Below are 18332 nucleotides of genomic sequence, written 5' to 3'. Positions count from 1 at the left end.
ACAAATACCAACGACGACACAGATGGTCTTTTAAATGAAATGTTCTTTTGTGGACGTGGCAGTACTACAAAGATTGTTTTTCATGCACTTTGCTGCTTTTATTACAGTTTTTGGTTTTTGAGGTATGCCAGTTACATGAGACTGAAAATCTGTGCCAACAGGTAAATGGGAAATTGGCAGTTAGTTGAAATAATCATCAGTATGTATGGAGGAGGTCAGAGGTCACCAGTGTGCGTCTACAGCCGACAGAGTGAAGGCTCTGTCGTGGTTTGGGGCTGTTTCCACCAGCGGGGTCGGAGATCTTGTCAAACTTTAAAGAAGCATCATAACAGAAAAGTATATATATATATTCATATATAGTATAAATACTTAGTACATATCCACCATATAATAACATCTGGGATATTTGATGGGTGATGACTTTTCAGCATGACAATCGTCCCAAACACACGGCCAGTGCAGTAAAAGCATATCTGCATAGAAACACACAGTCTATGATGAACTGGCCTCAGCATTACTGCAGCAGTGAAGTAGAAAACAAAAGGCAGCAAACATCCGAGCGTGTGGTTTGGTGGGAGTTCAGGAACTCTGACAGGAGCGAGGAGCTTCCTGGAAGTTACGTGACAAACACACTCTCTGAACTCAGTGAAGTCATGGTGTCGGCGTCATGTAAGCAGTCTTAAATTTATAATTAGAGCGTGATATTGTGACTAATAATGTTTGGTGGAGGTTAGAGGAAAGTACTGTAAACACTGGATCACAGCTGAAATTCACTTATGACCTAAAGTCTTACATTTGAATCCACAGCAGAAATGAATTCATAAACAAGCACTTGCAGCAAACACAGTAGCACAAAAGTCCATATCCATGTGACACAGAGGTCATTTCTGAAAAGCCCAGAGGGGCTGGATGGAGACACGTGCCCTGCTGCCCTTCCTCATAACCAGTATCCTGATAGCCAGTTAAAAAAGCATGTTAGGAAAGTTGGTTATCAAGCCAATAGTTTGGAGTTTGGTAGTAAAACTAATATTACTCACTTTTAATTTTCCTAAAACTAGATATGCTGATATATGCTGATACGCCATCACCCGAACATGGCTGCAGCTAAAGTTTCTAAAAGTGAGCAAAGCTGGGTTAGTAGAATAGCAGAAAGCCAGAAGAATAAGATGCGTATTCTAATGAAGCCTTTATTGAGGACATTGGTTTCCTGCGCTGTGACATAATTAATTGTTCAGGGTCGTCAGCTGTGCACGTCTTCATGGGCAGCGATGACTGCGCCAGCAGAGGAAGACGTTTGGCCACAAGCCGCTGCATGTAGCAGGAGCCAAAAAGAGGTGAAGCTCTAGGTGGACCATTACTGTCTGACTTAAACTATTAAGTCTGAGTAGCAGTGTTTTTATTGAAGGTGGAGCTGGGCCTTGGTAAAGCAAATACACTGCACACAGGGATTTCCCACTGAAATGCCTCCTTTTCCACACTTGGCCCACATCACAGCAGTGTGAAGTGAAACCTGAGTACTTTTCTAATTACGATGAAGGTGTGGTGCTGATGGAGCAAACGCAGTCGCCTATATAAATGTTATATAGTGAACGTGTGGTGAAAATGTCTATTGATGTCCTGGAGTGAATGTTTGGTGAGTTCAGCTTTAGAAACACACACATCTCCTTTCAAGATAGTCTGAATTACATTCAGTGCAATGAGATTTTGCCGCCTTGCAGTGAAGCAGAGACAGATTTAGGACACGATCAGTGGATCAGCTGAGCTTGAATACCGCTGTGCTGAGGAGGCAAGCAGAGGTGAATACAAACCAGCTCTTTGATGACTCTGGTTGTTTTAACATTTCACTGTTAAGGCATTGTTTATATTTGAATTGTTCCTTTTATTTATAACTGAAATAATCCTAAAAAATAAAAGTTTAAAAAGTTTGCTAACTTTGCCACAAAACAAGTCTTTGTCCCTGGAATTTCTGGTACCATGTTTCCCGTTTGCCACAGATCATTCACAATTTAAATGAGATTAAAAACGAGAGTGGGTGGATGGAGCTGGCAGCTCTGAAGTGGAAAAGGAGAATGGTGGTCGGGACAGAGGATGTACCCGTGGAGGTACAGGTGAGAGAGGAGTGAGTTTAACACAGTTTTGAAGGGTGAGAGGATTCCTGATGAATCGACAGGAAGTGTTCTGGGACAGATTTTCAGGAAAAAAGCTGAATTGGCTGGCTGAACGGGTGCAGCCATAAAGGACTCAAATTTGATTCTCTGCACATACAAAAACCTGGGCTGGATGAGCTGCTCGATCACTGATGTTCTACTTTTAAAATAGAAAAATGATAAAGCTTAATTTGAATCCTGGTTCAGTTCTTAATTCCCAGTTGAACCCAAATTCCTAATTAATTTGTCCTAATTTAATTAAATGTTATCCTGAAGGTTTTTAGTCAGCGAGTTGACAGCTGAGTTCGTCCTCTCTGGGAGGAAACCCTGTACACGAAATATATACACAACCTATTGTACTGATCAACCCTCAGACTGTAAAAGCTCAGACGTGTTTTTAGAGGATTTCTTTCTGTAGACTGAGTGCACACACGCACTGTAGGATGATTTTTAGGAATCATCCACATCTCAAATGTATCTTTGAGGCCTCCTAACGACACGAAGGGCAGGTGGAAATGCTGATTTGATTTGTTTACTCCATTTGGTGGTTGGCTGCAGTAACACACACAGCAAAAATACATAAAAATAAGCATAACAGTGTAGAAGAGATAAAGATTTAAAAAGTGAACTTCAGTGCCAATTAAAACTAAAATATCCATCAAAATCATTGTCTCAACTCAGGCCATAAAACACGAGCTTTTGCAGCCTAAAATAACAGCGTTCAAGTCCTTTTTATGGCCTCAAATACAGCCAGTGAGAGCTGATCCTTCAGGTTTTATTGGAAGTGATGAAGGAGGAAGGAGCTGCAAATTTGAATGCTATTTCTCCAAATTCACTCCAAGTCTTTTTTGGCTTAGATACCCCCCCCCCCCTCCCAAAAAAAAAAAAAAAAAACTGGCCATGGACTATTTTTAGCATCCTCAAGCCTGCATGTATGCTTCATAACGAGCTGGTCTGTGCATGCTCAGCATGTGCACACAAAAAGCTGAACTGTTAGCACAGAAGAGTCAACCAGGGCCTCACCCTACCATCATCAATACGACACTGAGCCTTCACCCAGCTGAACAAGGACGATTTATGGATGCTCACAAAGGCCAAGCGGCTAAAGCTACAGCTAGCCAGAGCTCAGAGCCTCGGTATGAGCGAAGGGTCAAAGCAGTTAAAGAAAAACTGAAAAGAGAAATGGAAGTTATAAACAGCCTGGAAAACGATGTAATCAGTCTGTTGCACCTGCGTATGTTTGGTATGCCAGGTAAAGGTGAGTGTCCAACAACTGGCTGTCATTGAAGAAAATTACAATGCTACATTTCAGAAAAGCCCCCCCCCCACACACACACACTTGAGTTAAAGCTCAAAAAAATCTGTTTCAGCAGGTCACACTTAGAAAAATGACAGTTGGTGCAAAAGTACGATGTGACGGGCTTTTTCATCCGTAGTTTGCAAACTGGTGCAGGAGCCTGTTTGAGTACGCGGCATCTCTGCAGGCTGTAGCAGAAGCCCCCCCGTGCTGTACCTGCTGTAACTAGGTCAGCCTTTTCAGCAGCTGTCGCTGTTTCGATCACAGCCAGAGACACAGGCCTTAATGAAACTATCTCATTATGTTGTTTAGACCTCCATCTACTCTGAGTGGAATATGATGAGTCATCTGTAGGGCTTCATCACTTCCCACTGCTCATTACTCCCTTTGACACCTCATCTCTCCTTCTTCCTCCAGTTCTGTCTCTCTTCCTTCTTTTCCTCCCCTAATATGATTTTGTATTTCTTCAGAAATGCCTTCCTACTTTTCCTCTCTCCTCTCCCACCTGCCTCTCCTTCCTTAAATCGCCTTTCTTTCATGTCCTATCTCTCTTCATGTCTTGCTCAGTGTACCACTTTCCCTTCATATGTAACTTCCCTATCACTTGCACCAGTTATCTGCATCTGCTCATCTTTCCCCCCACAGCGACCCTTAAGTTTCCTTTCTTATCATCTACATACCTCTTTGCTTCCGTACTCCAATCCTGTTTCCTCCACAGATCTAGGACAGTGCTTATGGCGAGCTCAGCAGCTTCTTCTCAGTACTCAAGCTCCTCTGTAAGAGCTTACATTGTGGTTCATGGTCATCCTCATCCTGGGCAGGAAACTCTTCCTTGTGGAACCTAAACCAGCCTCCCAGTGTCTGCTGTGGCATTTGCTGTCCACAGCACGTAATCTCTGGTCCTTTGGTGGGAGATGATTTGATGCAGCTAATGCTTAGAGAGGTAAGATGGTAATGCTAAATTAAAAACATGGATGAATGTGACGGGTGTGTGTGTGTGTAGCTGAAGAGCGATGCTGTTTGTGTTATATACAGGGTGGGCCGTTTGTATGGATCCACCGTAATAACATGGGAATGGTTGGTGATATTAAAGTCCTGTTTGTGGCACATTAGTATATGTGAGGGGGCAAACTCCTCAAGATGGGTGGTGACCATAGTGGCCATGTAGAAGTCGGCAACTTTTGTTTTGTCATTAGGAAGAGGGCCATGTGACACATCAAACTTCTTGGTAATGTCACAAGAAAAACAATGGTGTGCTTGGTTTCAACGTAACTTTCTACACAGTGCTCCAAATTAATATGCAAATTGTGTTTAAGTGTCATAAAGATTAAATAAGTTGTTTTTCAATTACATCCATGGATGGAATTGTGTCTCAGGACTCTTTGTATCACTGAAATCAATCTCGGACACCTGTGATCATTTGTTTGCCAGGTGAGCCCTTAATTAAAGTTAAAACCACCATTTTCAAGCAATATAGGAAGGAAAAATGATCTCTGCTGCTGAGAAGCGTGAAATAGTTGAATGTCTTGGACATGTAATGAAAACCTTAGATATTTCATGAAAACTTAAGTGTGATCACCATAATGTTAAGAGATTTGTAGCTGAGTCACAGCACACACAGGTTCGTGCAGATAAAGGCGCAAAGGAGCAGCTGCTAAAAGACCATAACAAAGCAGCAAACACATATTTGAAGCTGCTGGTGACTCTTGGTGGCGCTGTCACTTGGTGTTCGCTCTCTCTGTGTAGAGTATCACTTCCTGTTCCTGCTCAAACACAGTGGTGTTTCTGAGTAGCTTATCTGCTTAGCAATTTAATTAAAAACTGTAAGATAACTTCTTTTCTCATAGTATAATCTTCACGTGCTTCATCCGAAGCACACTCTCTGTGTACTCACTACCTAACTTATAGCCAGTTCGGGGATGACTTCAAACACATGGGTCCTCTGTCGGACTATAGGAAAACCTGGACATTTTCATCAATCTCGAAAGTCCCCCCGGACGCCCCCCGGACATGTCCACTTTAAAAAGTGGACATGTCCGGGGAAAAGAGGACGGTTGGTCACCCTAGTATTGTTAGGAGAGACGGCATCCATCCCACTTTGGATGGAGCAGCTCTCATTTCTAGAAATATGGACAAATTTATTAAACCCCCCAAAATATGACTATCCAGAGTTGGAACCAGCAACAGTCTTACACGCCTCTCTGCAGCTTCTCTCCTCCTGCTACCCCCCAAAACCCCATCTCCATAGAGATAGATTTCTCAGACTTTTTATCTGATTTATAAAATAATTATTGTGGGTGATTTTAACATGTAGATGCTAAAAGTGACAGCCTCAACATGGCATTTAATCTGTTATTAGACTCAATTGGTTTCTCTCAAAATGTAAAAGAACCCACCCACCACTTTAATCACACTCTAGATCTTGTTTTAACATATGGCATAGAAACTGAACATTTAACAGTGTTTCCTGAAAACCCTCTCCTGTCTGATCATTTCCTGATAACATTTACATTTACAATAATTGATTACACAGCGGTGGAGAGTAGACGTTTATCAAAGTAGATGTCTTTCTGAAAGCGCTGTAACTAAGTTTAAGAATATAATCCACCCACTGTTATCATCTCCAATGCCCTGTACCAACACAGAGCAGAGCAGCTATCTGAACGCTGCTCCAACAGAGGTCGATTATCTTGTTAATAATTTCACCTCCTCACTACGTACGACTCTGGATACTGTAGCTCCAGTGAAAACTAAGGTCTCTAATCAGAAGTACCTGACTCCGTGGTATAATTCTCAAACACGTACCCTAAAGCAGATGACTCGTAATCTGGAGAGGAAATGGCGTGTCACAAATTTAGAGGATCATCATTTAGCCTGGAGAAATAGTTTGCTGCTTTATAAGAAAGCCCTCTGCAAAGCCAGAACATCTTACTATTCATCACTGATTGAAGAAAATAAGAACAAACCCAGGTTTCTCTTCAGCTCTGTAGCCAGGCTGACAAAAAGTCAGAGCTCTGTTGAGCCAACAATCCCTTTAACGTTAACTAGTAATGACTTCATGAACTTCTTCACAAATAAAATTTTTATCATTAGAGAAAAAATTACCAGTAATCATCCCACAGATGTAATATTATCTACAGCTACTCTTAGTACCATTGATGTTAAGTTAGACTCTTTTTCTCTAATTGATCTTTCTGAGTTAACTTCAATAATTACTTCCTCCAAACCATCAACGTGTCTTTTAGACCCCATTCCTACAAAACTGCTCAAAGAAGTCCTGCCATTAATTAATGCTTCGATCTTAAATATGATCAACCTATCTCTAATAATCGGCTATGTACCACAGGCCTTCAAGCTGGCTGTAGTTAAACCTTTACTCAAAAAGCATCTCTAGACCCAGCAGTCTTAGCTAATTATAGGCCAATCTCCAACCTTCCTTTCATATCAAACATCCTTGAAAGAGCAGTTGTCAAACAGCTAACAGATCATCTGCAGAGGCTTATTTGAAGAGTTTCAGTCAGGTTTCAGAGCTCAGCACAGCACAGAAACAGCTTTAGTGAAGGTTACAAATGATCTTCTTATGGCCTCTGACAGTGGACTCATCTCTGTGCTCGTCCTGCTAGACCTCAGTGCAGCGTTCGATACTGTCAACCATAATATCCTATTAGAGCGATTAGAACATGCTGTAGGTATTACAGGTACTGTGCTGCAGTGGTTTGTATCATATCTATCTAATAGACTCCAGTTTGTGCATGTAAATGGAGAGTCCTCTTCACACACTGAGGTTAATTATGGAGTTCCACAGGGTTCAGTGCTAGGACCAATTCTGTTTACATTATACATGCTTCCCTTAGGCAGCATCATTAGAAGACATAGCATACATTTACACTGCTATGCAGATGACACCCAGCTCTATCTGTGCATGAAGCCAGATAACACACACCAATGAGTTAAACTGCAGGAATGTCTTAAAGACATAAAGACCTGGATGGCCGCTAACTTTCTGCTTCTTAATTCAGATCAAACTGAGGTTATTGTACTCGGCCCTGAAAATCTTAGAAATATGGTATCTAAGCAGATTCTTACTCTGGATGGCATTACCTTGGCCTCCAGTAACGCTGTGAGGAACCTTGGAGTCATTTTTGACCAGGACATGTCCTTCAACGCACATATTAAACAAATATGTAAGACTGCTTTCTTCCATGTGTGCAACATCTCTAAAGTTAGAAATATCCTGTCTCAGAGTGATGCTGAAAAACTAGTTCATGCATTTATTACTTCCAGGCTGGACGACTGTAATTCATTATTATCAGGAAGTCCTAAAAACTCACTGAAAAGCCTTCAGCTAATCCAAAATGCTGCAGCAAGAGTGCTGACAGGGACTAGAAAGAGAGAGCATATTTCTCCTGTTTTGGCTTCCCTTCATTGGCTTCCTGTTAAATCCAGAAATTTTCTAACAGTCCAGTTCACTGATGAGTGCAGTGCAACCCTGGATGGTCCAGATGGATGCAGTGGTGGATGGTTGGTGGACGGCCACCATGTCCCAACAAGGCTGCGTCGTCAGCAAGGAGGTGGTATAGTCATGTTTTGGGCCGGAATCACGGGGAGAGAGCTGGTCGGCCCCTTTAGGGTCCCTGAAGGTGTGAAAATGACCTCTGCAAAGTATGTGGAGTTTCTGACTGACCACTTTCTTCCATGGTAGAAAGAGAAGAACTGTGCCTTCCGCAACAAAACCATCTTCATGCAAGACAATGCACCATCTCATGCTACAATACCTCTGCATCATTGGCTGCTATCGGCATAAAAGGAGAGAAACTCATGGTGTGGTCCACATTTTTCCCTGACCTCAATCCTACTGAGAACCTTTGGAGGATCCTCAAGCAAAAAAATATGAGGGTGGGAGGCAGTTCACATCCAAACAGCAGCTCTGGGAGGCAGCTCTGACATCCTGCAAACACATGATAGGGCACATGGAGTGGGGGGGGGTGCTGTTGCAACTATAATAAATAAGCTTATATAATAAATACAGTTTAAAGAGTTAGGGATGTTGGTTGCATTAAAGTATACATAGAAAAACAGTTAAACTTTATACTTAAAATGTAATGTCCATGGGTGTTGGCAGTGCAGTTATCCTCCAATCAGGGTGGAGGTAGGGCATGTTTGACAGCCTGCGGGTAAACACTTCTGTTGAGTCTGTTTGTCTTCGACGTGATGGCCCTGCAGCGTTTACCAGAGGGAGGTGAGTGTCCAGGGTGCGAGGGGCCCTTGATGATGATGCTGGCTTTCTGCTGAAGTCTGCCAGTATAAATGTCTCTGAGGGGGGTTAGTGAGGTGCCGATTGCCCGCTCTGCTGCCCTCACCACCTCTTGTCCTCCGCGGTGCAGCAGTTGAACCAGAGTGTGCGGCAGTAGGTCAGAAGGCTCTCGATGGTGGAGAGGTAGAAGTTTACTAGCAGTCTCTGGGGTATTTGGGCCTGACGTAGTTCCCTGAGGAAGTACAGCCTTTGTTGTGCTTTTCCTGCCTGGTGGGAAATGTTTGTGGACCAGGTAAGGCCGGCCGAGATGTGGACTCCGGGGAACTTAAAGCTTTCTACCATTTCTACCTCCTCCATCAATGTAGAGGGTAGAGTGCTCAGATCACTTTGTTCTAGGACTGGGCGATATGACCCAAAAGTCATATCTCGATATTCTTTAGCTGGATGGCGATATACGATAAATATATCTCGACATTTTTTAAAGCCATAAAGTAAGAACAAAAAAAGAGTTCTTAGTCAAAGCTGTGTCCCAGATCTCACACAGGCACTTTTATTAACATACAGCGTAGATGTACATGAAACAATTTCTCAGAAATAAATTATCCGCATTCATTAAATAATAATGCTCCATAAATAAAATAAAACAATGTTGTTTTTGTGCATAACAAAAAGCTCACAATTGTGCAGTTAAAATGTAAACTAACAGACGCTGAGCGTAACAACAAAGACTTCACAGCTGCTCTGTTCCCAACTTCTACTGCGTGACTGACAGCCTGGAGTTTGAAGTCCTCTTCGTAACCGTGTCTCTTACAGGTGCCATTTGTGGTCCTTATACACAATACGGTAATATTGCAGCACTAAAATAGTAATCTCCAAATGCTTTCTTTTTACCGACCAGCTCCTCTTTGATAGCTGCCGTGTCCGTCCCGTCCTGAATATAAAAATATATCGATATATTTAAAAACTCGATATATCGCCCAGTCCTAGTTTGTTCTTCTGGAGTCGATTACCATCTCCTTGGTCTTGGCTGTGTTCAGATGCAGGTTGTTGTCGTCGCACCATCGCTTCAGATGCTGAACCTCCTCTCTGTAGCTGAATCATCGCTGTTGTCGATCAGTCCTATGACGGTGGGGTCGTCAGCAAATTATATAATGGTGTTACTGGTGTGGATTGGAGAACAGTCATGGGTGAAAAGTGAGTATAAGAGGGGACTGAGGACACACCCCTGTGGGACACCTAATTCAGAATGAGGGTGGAGGAGGTGTGCTCTCCCATTCTGATGTTCTGGGGTCTGTTGCTCAGGAAGTCCAGTATCCAGCTGCACTGTGAGCTGCTGAGTCATGGGTTGCTTAGTTTTTTAACCAGTCTGTGGGGTCTGTGGTCCACAAACAGCATTCTCACATAGGAGTTACTAATGTCCAGGTGTGTGAGGGTTGAGTGAAGAGCTGTTAATGTGGTGTCCTCTGTATGGCTTACTTTAATATTTAATATATTTAATATTTAATATAACTTACTTTAATATTTGATTTAATATTTGATTTGCACAGGCGACCGAAGAATTTTCTTGATGGTGGAGTGGATGTTTGTCAGAAACAGTTCTGTCATGATCCTGGGTCCTTTTGACCCAGCGTTTTGTGTTTTCTCTTCGCGATTTTGGTTCTGTTCTCTAATTGGTGTTTACCCTGTTCCCCCCCCCGTGTGTTCCTGTTTTATTGTGAAGGTCTGCGTCTTATGTGAGTGTTTTCAGTTTGCCTCCCTGGTCTCGTCATGTTAATCACTCCCAGCTGTGTCTCCCACCTGTGTGTAATCTCCCTGTGTTCTCTGAGTGTATTTAAGTTGTATTTTCTGTCTTGGTAATCGCTGGTTCGTCTGTGTTGTTTCCCCTCGCTCTCCCTGTATGTATTTCTCCGGACCTCCCTGCATCCTCATTCTGGTTTGTCTTATTAGTTTACCCAGTTTAGGTTTCCGGTTTCATGTTTTGTCGCCACCGCTGTTTGTACTCACACCCCTGTAAATAAACACTCATCTGCACCAGAGCTGCTGCATTTTGGGTCCTATTTCATATTCCACACGGCTTGCCCCGGCAAACCGTGACAAGTTCCTTTCTTCTCTTGGTGAAATGAACTCCGTTGGGTATAAAAATTCAGTTGTGGAAAAATCTCAAGCATGGATGTTAATCACAAAGCAGTCGACAGCCTTTCTAATGCTGGAGTTGACCATCTTCCCGTCCTTATTGATCGTCCCTGCGCTTCCATATCGCCACAATCGACTCTCGTTGACTGATAAATGTGCAGCTGTCATTGAGACTGTTATATGTCAACTCTGTGTGCTGTTGCATCAATTCCTTCTTAATGATTCCTTCTTTGAGGCGGATCATGTAGCAGTAGTTGCAGGTAGTTTGTAGTTGTTAGCTAACTACTAGCTGATTTTGCACTCCACCCCCTTGTCCAAGAATAGGTACTTCCTGGCTTCAAACAACTTTTGAGGTTAACAAAGAGTCCAAAATGAGTAGGTGAAATTATAGTCACTACATTCATGTTATCTCTACAGTCTATGGACATCTCCCAGTGGTTGGTGGAACTGTTGTGAAGCCTTAGGCTGAACTTTTTGGCCCTCACCATCTTGGTTTTTAGAAGAAAAAGTGATTTTATCCGGTTGTTCAGTGATGACGTGACGAATCCTACTTCCAGGCCTAAAGTAGTCTGCGTTTAATATGGCTTTTGTGTTGTTAACATGTTTAATGTTTTGTATTTTCTTCTATTTAATCTCAAAAAGCTCCTAAAACAGTCAGTGATCACTGTTGACCTCCCTCGGCTTTTATTACCGCTAATCATTTATTTAAGCTCAGTTTTTAAAACCTTAGGATGTAACTACAGCCCAGCCCATGCAGCAGTATATGAATGACTAACCTCGTATTGTGGATGGATTATCTCAGTTGTTCTCCTGGCTGAAGTTTGGTCCTTTTACAGCATCCTGCCATGCGATTACATTTGTTCCTGACCACCGAGAACACTCACGTTAACTTTTATCGAGTGGAAAAAAAGTTAGCTTGTTTATATTATGCTAACATAGCTGTGTCGCTAGCGGTCACGTAGCACATCATTATAAACCAGCTAGCCCAACTTCAGTAACCCTACAAACGTTACTGCTGTTTAGTTTTCTGTCTTTATTTATGTTGGAAGTGATAACAGAGCTGTACGTTTTAATTTGTTTCCAAAACCCCGCAGTCAGGACATGCTATATTGTATTTAGATAGAAGCTAGCGAGCTAACTCCCTGCTAACTTCTAACTCCGTTAAATGTCATAAATTCCGTTTTCATGGATGCCTGGATGTTAAACTCAATTGTTACACCTGGTAGAGCAGAACGCTGATCATTTTATTAAAGATGAAAGACTTTAGACAGTTTTTCAACTCTCAGTAATGCCATAGTGATCGTTTGATATATGGACCTGCAGCGGAGTTTAGACCCAGACACAGCTAGTGACGTCAGACTGAACAACCGGATAAAATTAACATCATGTTGGACTGAAGAAGATATGAGATTTTGATTGAGACTTAAAATTTCTTTGGAAAATGAGGATATTAATCAATGAGGTGACTCATCAAGTCCCATTTGTGGTTTCTGTGCTTCCACTTGCTGCAACAGCTCCTTGTGTCAGGGAGCAGCTGCTAGAGAAAGGTAGTCTCTTTGTCATGACAGTTTTCAAGCTTAACCTGATTCCAACCACCATAAGTTACATTTTCTGCTCATTAGTGATTTAAAACATGTGTGAGGGACCAAGCAGCTAAAGCAGAGAAGACACAGGAAGAAATGTCTTCATAATGGGCTTTAAAAAAAAAAAAAATTATTTTAACCCCCAAATAAAGTTCAAAAGGACAGAGTTCAACATGTAATCAAAATGTAATTAGCAGACCCATAAAAGATGTCAAATAAATATAATTACAAAAGGTGATTTCCAGAAAGTGGACACAAAAAAACAAACAAACACCAATACTAAGCACAAAATGACATAAGTAAACCTAAAACACCCCCGTTTCTGACATGCACATGATTGAGTCCAGACAGGAAGCAGCCACGCCCCAAACCAGAGAAAGAGAAACATAATTCATATAACAAAAACCCCACACAATACTAATATGTGTGCTTCATAATATCAGTGTTATCAGTGAAAACATTAATGAATTCTATTAGTGAAATAACTGTAAACCAAACTAATGAAATGAGTGAATGCACTGGTTTTACCCATGTGTGGCTGATGCCATCATGTCAAGGCTAAAACAGTCTTAAATTTGGCAGTCAGTGCAACCAAGACTGCTTTACCGGAGAGTGGTATGACCTCCAGGTGTACATTACTGAAGCCCATTCCATAAAGCCTCGACACACAGTTTTATTTGTCATTTGTGATTTTAGAGGATGTTTGGGCACAGCAGATGTCAGCTGGCCTTTTATGCACCGTGGCCTGCTGCTGCTTTGTGGCTGAAATGCTTCCAGTTTGCAGTAGGTGCATGATTTTATACAACCTGCGGTAATGAGACTGAACACAGCTGGATTCAAAGGTTAGGAGGTGTGGTCCAGTCCTGCGGACAGTCTAAACTTGTTTCTTAGCACCGCCTCATCATTGCAGGAATGGTTTGAATCTGCTGGTAATCAGATAAAGTTGCCCAGCTGTCAGTCAGAGTGTGAGTGGTTTGTGTGAGTCTTTGTAACTCTCTGTGACCAATTCAGTATCCATATTGAAGGCTTTTCACCTTTGACGTTTTTCTGATGTCAGGGAACCTCTGACTTTTTGTTGGGTGGGCTAATGGACACTCCAGGAAACACGATCCACACAGGCCCCCACCCACTGAGCCCAGCTGTACCTTTACCAACAAGGACCTCTTGTGTCTGCATTGTAATGCTAGTGCATGAGCTTGATTTACAGCAGCGTTGCTTCATATGCTCTTCTGCTTTGTGAAGTAAAGCCTAAAGTGTCACCTTGATGAAGTTCCTGGTATAGCCTGTGCTGGCTCCTTTTTAAACTGTAAGAGCTTACTGTGACTCAAGCACACACAAAACAGGAACAAGCTTATCAGACTGATGTTATTACACTTTTCTTTTCATTATGAGCTGAGCCACCTGTTGCTTCCATTTACTAGTCTGTGTATTTGGTTGGGTGGTGTGGATGACTTGCACTAAGCCACTTAAACCAAACCCTTCTGCACCAGCAGGTGTCACTGTTTCCCTTGTCTCATCCGCGACAAATATTTACACTGACACAGCCCAACGTGACAGTAGAGGTCATTTCATGCCTTTGAGGATACAGAGACAGTGTTCGGCCTCCATTTAAAGACTGTGGGTGTGCTACTAAAATGAGTCACAGTCACAAGGAGGCTTATGTGAGGTAGAAGATATCTTTGATCTAAAATAAGATGTTGAGTCTAAAGTGTGCTCCTACCTTTTTTATTTTACTCCTTCAGCTAATTGCGAGTCCTCCCTCTGGCCTGTTCCTCCCTCCCCTCAGCTGTCAGCATCTCCCCATTAAATCAGCTCTAGCTGTGCTCGCACATGCAAACAGAAAGCTGCTTTTAAGCCTGTGTGTGCAGTGGAAACTGTCCACTGACAGAACACATCAGGCGGAGGTTTCCACGTTAAATAGCTCCAGCGTGCAGTGTGATGAGAAACAGGAGGGATGGATGGGGTGTTATAAGAAGGTGAGCAAGAGGGAGAGATTGCAGTGTTTTCCCTCTGCGTAGCAGCGAGCAGCCCCACCCCTTTGGACTGCCTCTGCACGTCTCTGCTCCGCCATTGTAGCTGCACGGATATTCGTGTCATGTCCCTCACTTCGCTCCCTATCTGCTTCAACTCCCAGATTCTGTTTTGCACAGTCATGGCTGTAATATTCATTTATTCTCCTTTACATATATGGACTGGTAATAATGTTAATAAAAATAGAAGCAGCAAAGCGCATGAAAAACAATCTTTGTACTACTGCCACACAATAAAGAGCATTTTATTTTTATTTAAAAGGTCATCTGTGTCTTATTTTAAAAATAATGTTGAAGTGGAATGATAGAGAAATACAGATAACTTAATTAAAACAATGTTGGAAAAATGCAGAGAAACTCGTTGCCTCTTTGTTATGATTCCAACCTTTAAGGAATATTCAATCATTTACTAAAAGTAGTTGTACTACTTTGTTTAAAAAACCCTGACAATCAGAAGAACCCCTATGATTAACCACTTGGTGACCGTGGGAAAGAAAAACTGCTTTTTAATGGGAAGTAACCCTCAGAACAAGGTTCAGGGAGGGGCGGCCCTCTGCTGCAACCATTTGGGGTGATGGAAGGAAGACAGGACAAAAGACACACTGTGGAAGAGAGCCAGAGATTAATTATATCTCATGATTAAACACAGGGTAGCGTATAAACACATAGTGAGTGAAAAGAGGTGTGAGAAGGAGAAACACCCAGTGCATCATGGGAATCCCCCAGCAGCCTACACATATTGCAGCATGACTAAGAGAGGATTGAGGGTCACCTGGTCCAGCCCTAACTATATGCTTTAGCAAAGAGGAAAGTTTGAAGCCTAATCTTAAAAGTTTAGAGTCTAGGTCTCCAAACTCCATACTGGGAGCAGGTTCCACAGAAGAGTGGCTGAAGGCTCTGCCTCCCATTCTAGGTTTAAATATCCTCAGAACAACAAGCCTGCAGCCTGAGATTGAAGTGCTTTATTGGGACGATGTGGTAATATGAGGTTTTTAAGATAAGAGTGATTCTGATCATTCAAGACCTCACAAGTAAGACGAAGGATTTGAAATTCAACTCTGGTTTCAACAGGGAGACAATGAAAAGAAGCGAGTATATGCTCGCTTTCTAGTCCCAGTCAATACAGAATCTTGGATAAATTGGGGAGTTTTGGGGACAAGTCTGCACTAGAAATAACAAATGCATGAACTAGTTTTCAGAATAATTTTGAGACAGGAATTGCACAAATGCAAGAAAGCAGTCCTACATATTTTTAATATGCACACTGAAGGTCACAGGACATCATATTTCTAAGCTTTTCAGAGCCGAGTACAATAACCTCAGTTTGATCTGAATTAAGAAGCAGAAAGTTAGCGGCCATCCAGGTCTTTATGTCTTTAAGACATTCCTGCAGTTTAACTCATTGGTGTGTGTTATCTGGCTTCATGGACAGATAGAGCTGGGTGTCATCTGCATAGCAGTGTAAATGTATGCTATGTCTTCTAATGATGCTGCCTAAGGGAAGCATGTATAGTGTACACAGAATTGGTCCTAGCACTCTGCACTTCTGTTTTAACTTAAAATATTGAAAAGTTCTCCAGAGTGGGGATTGGTTAAGTGGAAACTATAAACTGCCCATAGGTGTGGATGTGAGTGAGAATGGTCTCTGGCCATTTTCCTCTGCGTTTTGGCCTCCTGTCCACACTGAGACGCAGATTTTGGTCAAGGAAAACTGAGCTTTTTGAAAACGCTCTCCAAAGCGGATACATTTGAAAATGCAGTTTTCGTGTCACAGTGTGGACAGCGTAACCGCAGGCTTTCGGAAACAATGACACATTTGAGTCATATGATGCAGTCATGTGACCAATTAAACTAAGATAGCGGAGGGCATTATACAGCAGCTGTTTTGTTTGTTCTCAATTTTGTTAAAGATTAATATCAGTCTGTACGTGCTCCAAAAAGCTTTTCTTCAAATTCTTTAATTCTCACTCGCTTTTGCAACTTTGTACTTTTGTGTTACTCGCAGCAACAACCTCATTGTTAGTCCACTTAAAAAACTTTTCCTCGACATTTTGTCGCCACGTTTCAAAGAGCTGGAAAGTAAATAAACAGCAGACAGAAATAAGGGCAGATCGAATCGTCTTATGTTTCACGCATGTGCAGGACAGGAACGTTTCAGCGTGGATGAACAAGTGTTCGGAAACTATTGGAAACTATAGTATGGATGCGGAGCGTTTTTAGATGAAAACACTGTTTTCAAATTTGGTGTAGACGTAGCCTCTGTCTGTGTGTTAGCCCTGTGACAGAGTGGCGACCTGTCCAGGGCCAACCCTGCCTCTCGCCCTAAGACAGCTGGGATAGGCTCCAGCTGCCCCCTGCGACCCTCAAAGGGATGATCCAAGGAATGGGTGGATGGAAAAGTTCTTTCTTCCCACCTACCACCAACTGTTTGCTCTTTGGTAATCATCTGATTTTTAGGGCCTAATACTGTAGGGTCCTTAACTGACAGTACAAAGCACCCAGAGGTGACTGTTATTGTGATTTGGTGATATATAAATAAAATGAAATTGATATTTGATGCCAAATTTGATACCATGATGTTACCATGATATTATGAAACAACGATTTTTCAGTATGCTATAATATACAGTCTCTAATCCTGGTATCTGTGTATGTGAATAAGTTAACTCTGAAGAGACAAAAACAGGAATTCTACACATGCCAGAGTTTTGTTTTTCGAAGACTTCAAAGGCTTTTAAATGGATAATCTTTTACATGTTTCTATGACATGTATAATCCGATTGTTAAGTGATGACGTGACAAATCCTACTTCCGGGTCTAAAGTAGTCTGCGTTTAATATGGCTTTTGTGTTGTTAACATGTTTAATGTTTTGTATTTTCTTCTATTTAATCTCAAAAAGCTCCTAAAACAGTCAGTGATCACTGTTGACCTCCCTCGGCTTTTATTACCGCTAATCATTTATTTAAGCTCAGTTTTTAAAACCTTAGGATGTAACTACAGCCCAGCCCATACTGCAGTATATGAATGACTAACCTCGTATTGTGGATGGATTATCTCAGTTGTTCTCCTGGCTGAAGTTTGGTCCTTTTACAGCATCCTGCCATGCGATTACATTTGTTCCTGACCACCGAGAACACTCACGTTAACTTTTATCGAGTGGAAAAAAAGTTAGCTTGTTTATATTATGCTAACATAGCTGTGTCGCTAGCGGTCACGTAGCACATCATTATATAGCAGCTAGCCCAACTTCAGTAACCCTACAAACGTCACTGCTGTTTAGTTTTCTGTCTTCATTTATGCTGGAAGTGATAACAGAGCTGTACGTTTTAATTTGTTTCCAAAACCCCGCAGTCAGGACATGCTATATTGTATTTAGATAGAAGCTAGCGAGCTAACTCCCTGCTAACTTCTAACTTCATTAAATGTCATAAATTCCGTTTTCATGGATGCCTGGATGTTAAACTCAATTGTTACACCTGGTAGAGCAGAACGCTGATCATTTTATTAAAGATGAAAGACTTTAGACAGTTTTTCAACTCTCAGTAATGCCACAGTGATCGTTTGATATATGGACCTGCAGCGGAGTTTAGACCCAGACACGGCTAGTGACGTCAGACTGAACAACCGGATAGGAATGTAACCATGTGTGTGTGTGTGTGCTTGTCTGTGTGTGAGCGTGTGTGTGTGAGCGTGTGTGTGTGAGCGTGTGTGTGTGAGCGTGTCTGTGTGTTACAGGACACTGTTATTCCTGCAGGGTGTAGTTGCTGACTCTGACAAAACCAAATCCTAGTCTGTGTCAGTGACTGGCAGAGAGATGGGGCAGCTGTCTTCACACAGCTCGGCAGCAGGATAAGAGTAGTGATCAAAGAGAGGCTAGTGGAGAATAT

This window comes from Astatotilapia calliptera, chromosome 15 (genome assembly GCF_964374335.1).
Source record: "Astatotilapia calliptera chromosome 15, fAstCal68.1, whole genome shotgun sequence".
Taxonomy (NCBI): Eukaryota; Metazoa; Chordata; class Actinopteri; order Cichliformes; family Cichlidae; genus Astatotilapia; species Astatotilapia calliptera.
The sequence above is the reverse complement of the archived record's forward strand: the minus strand, read 5'-3'. Positions refer to the sequence as shown.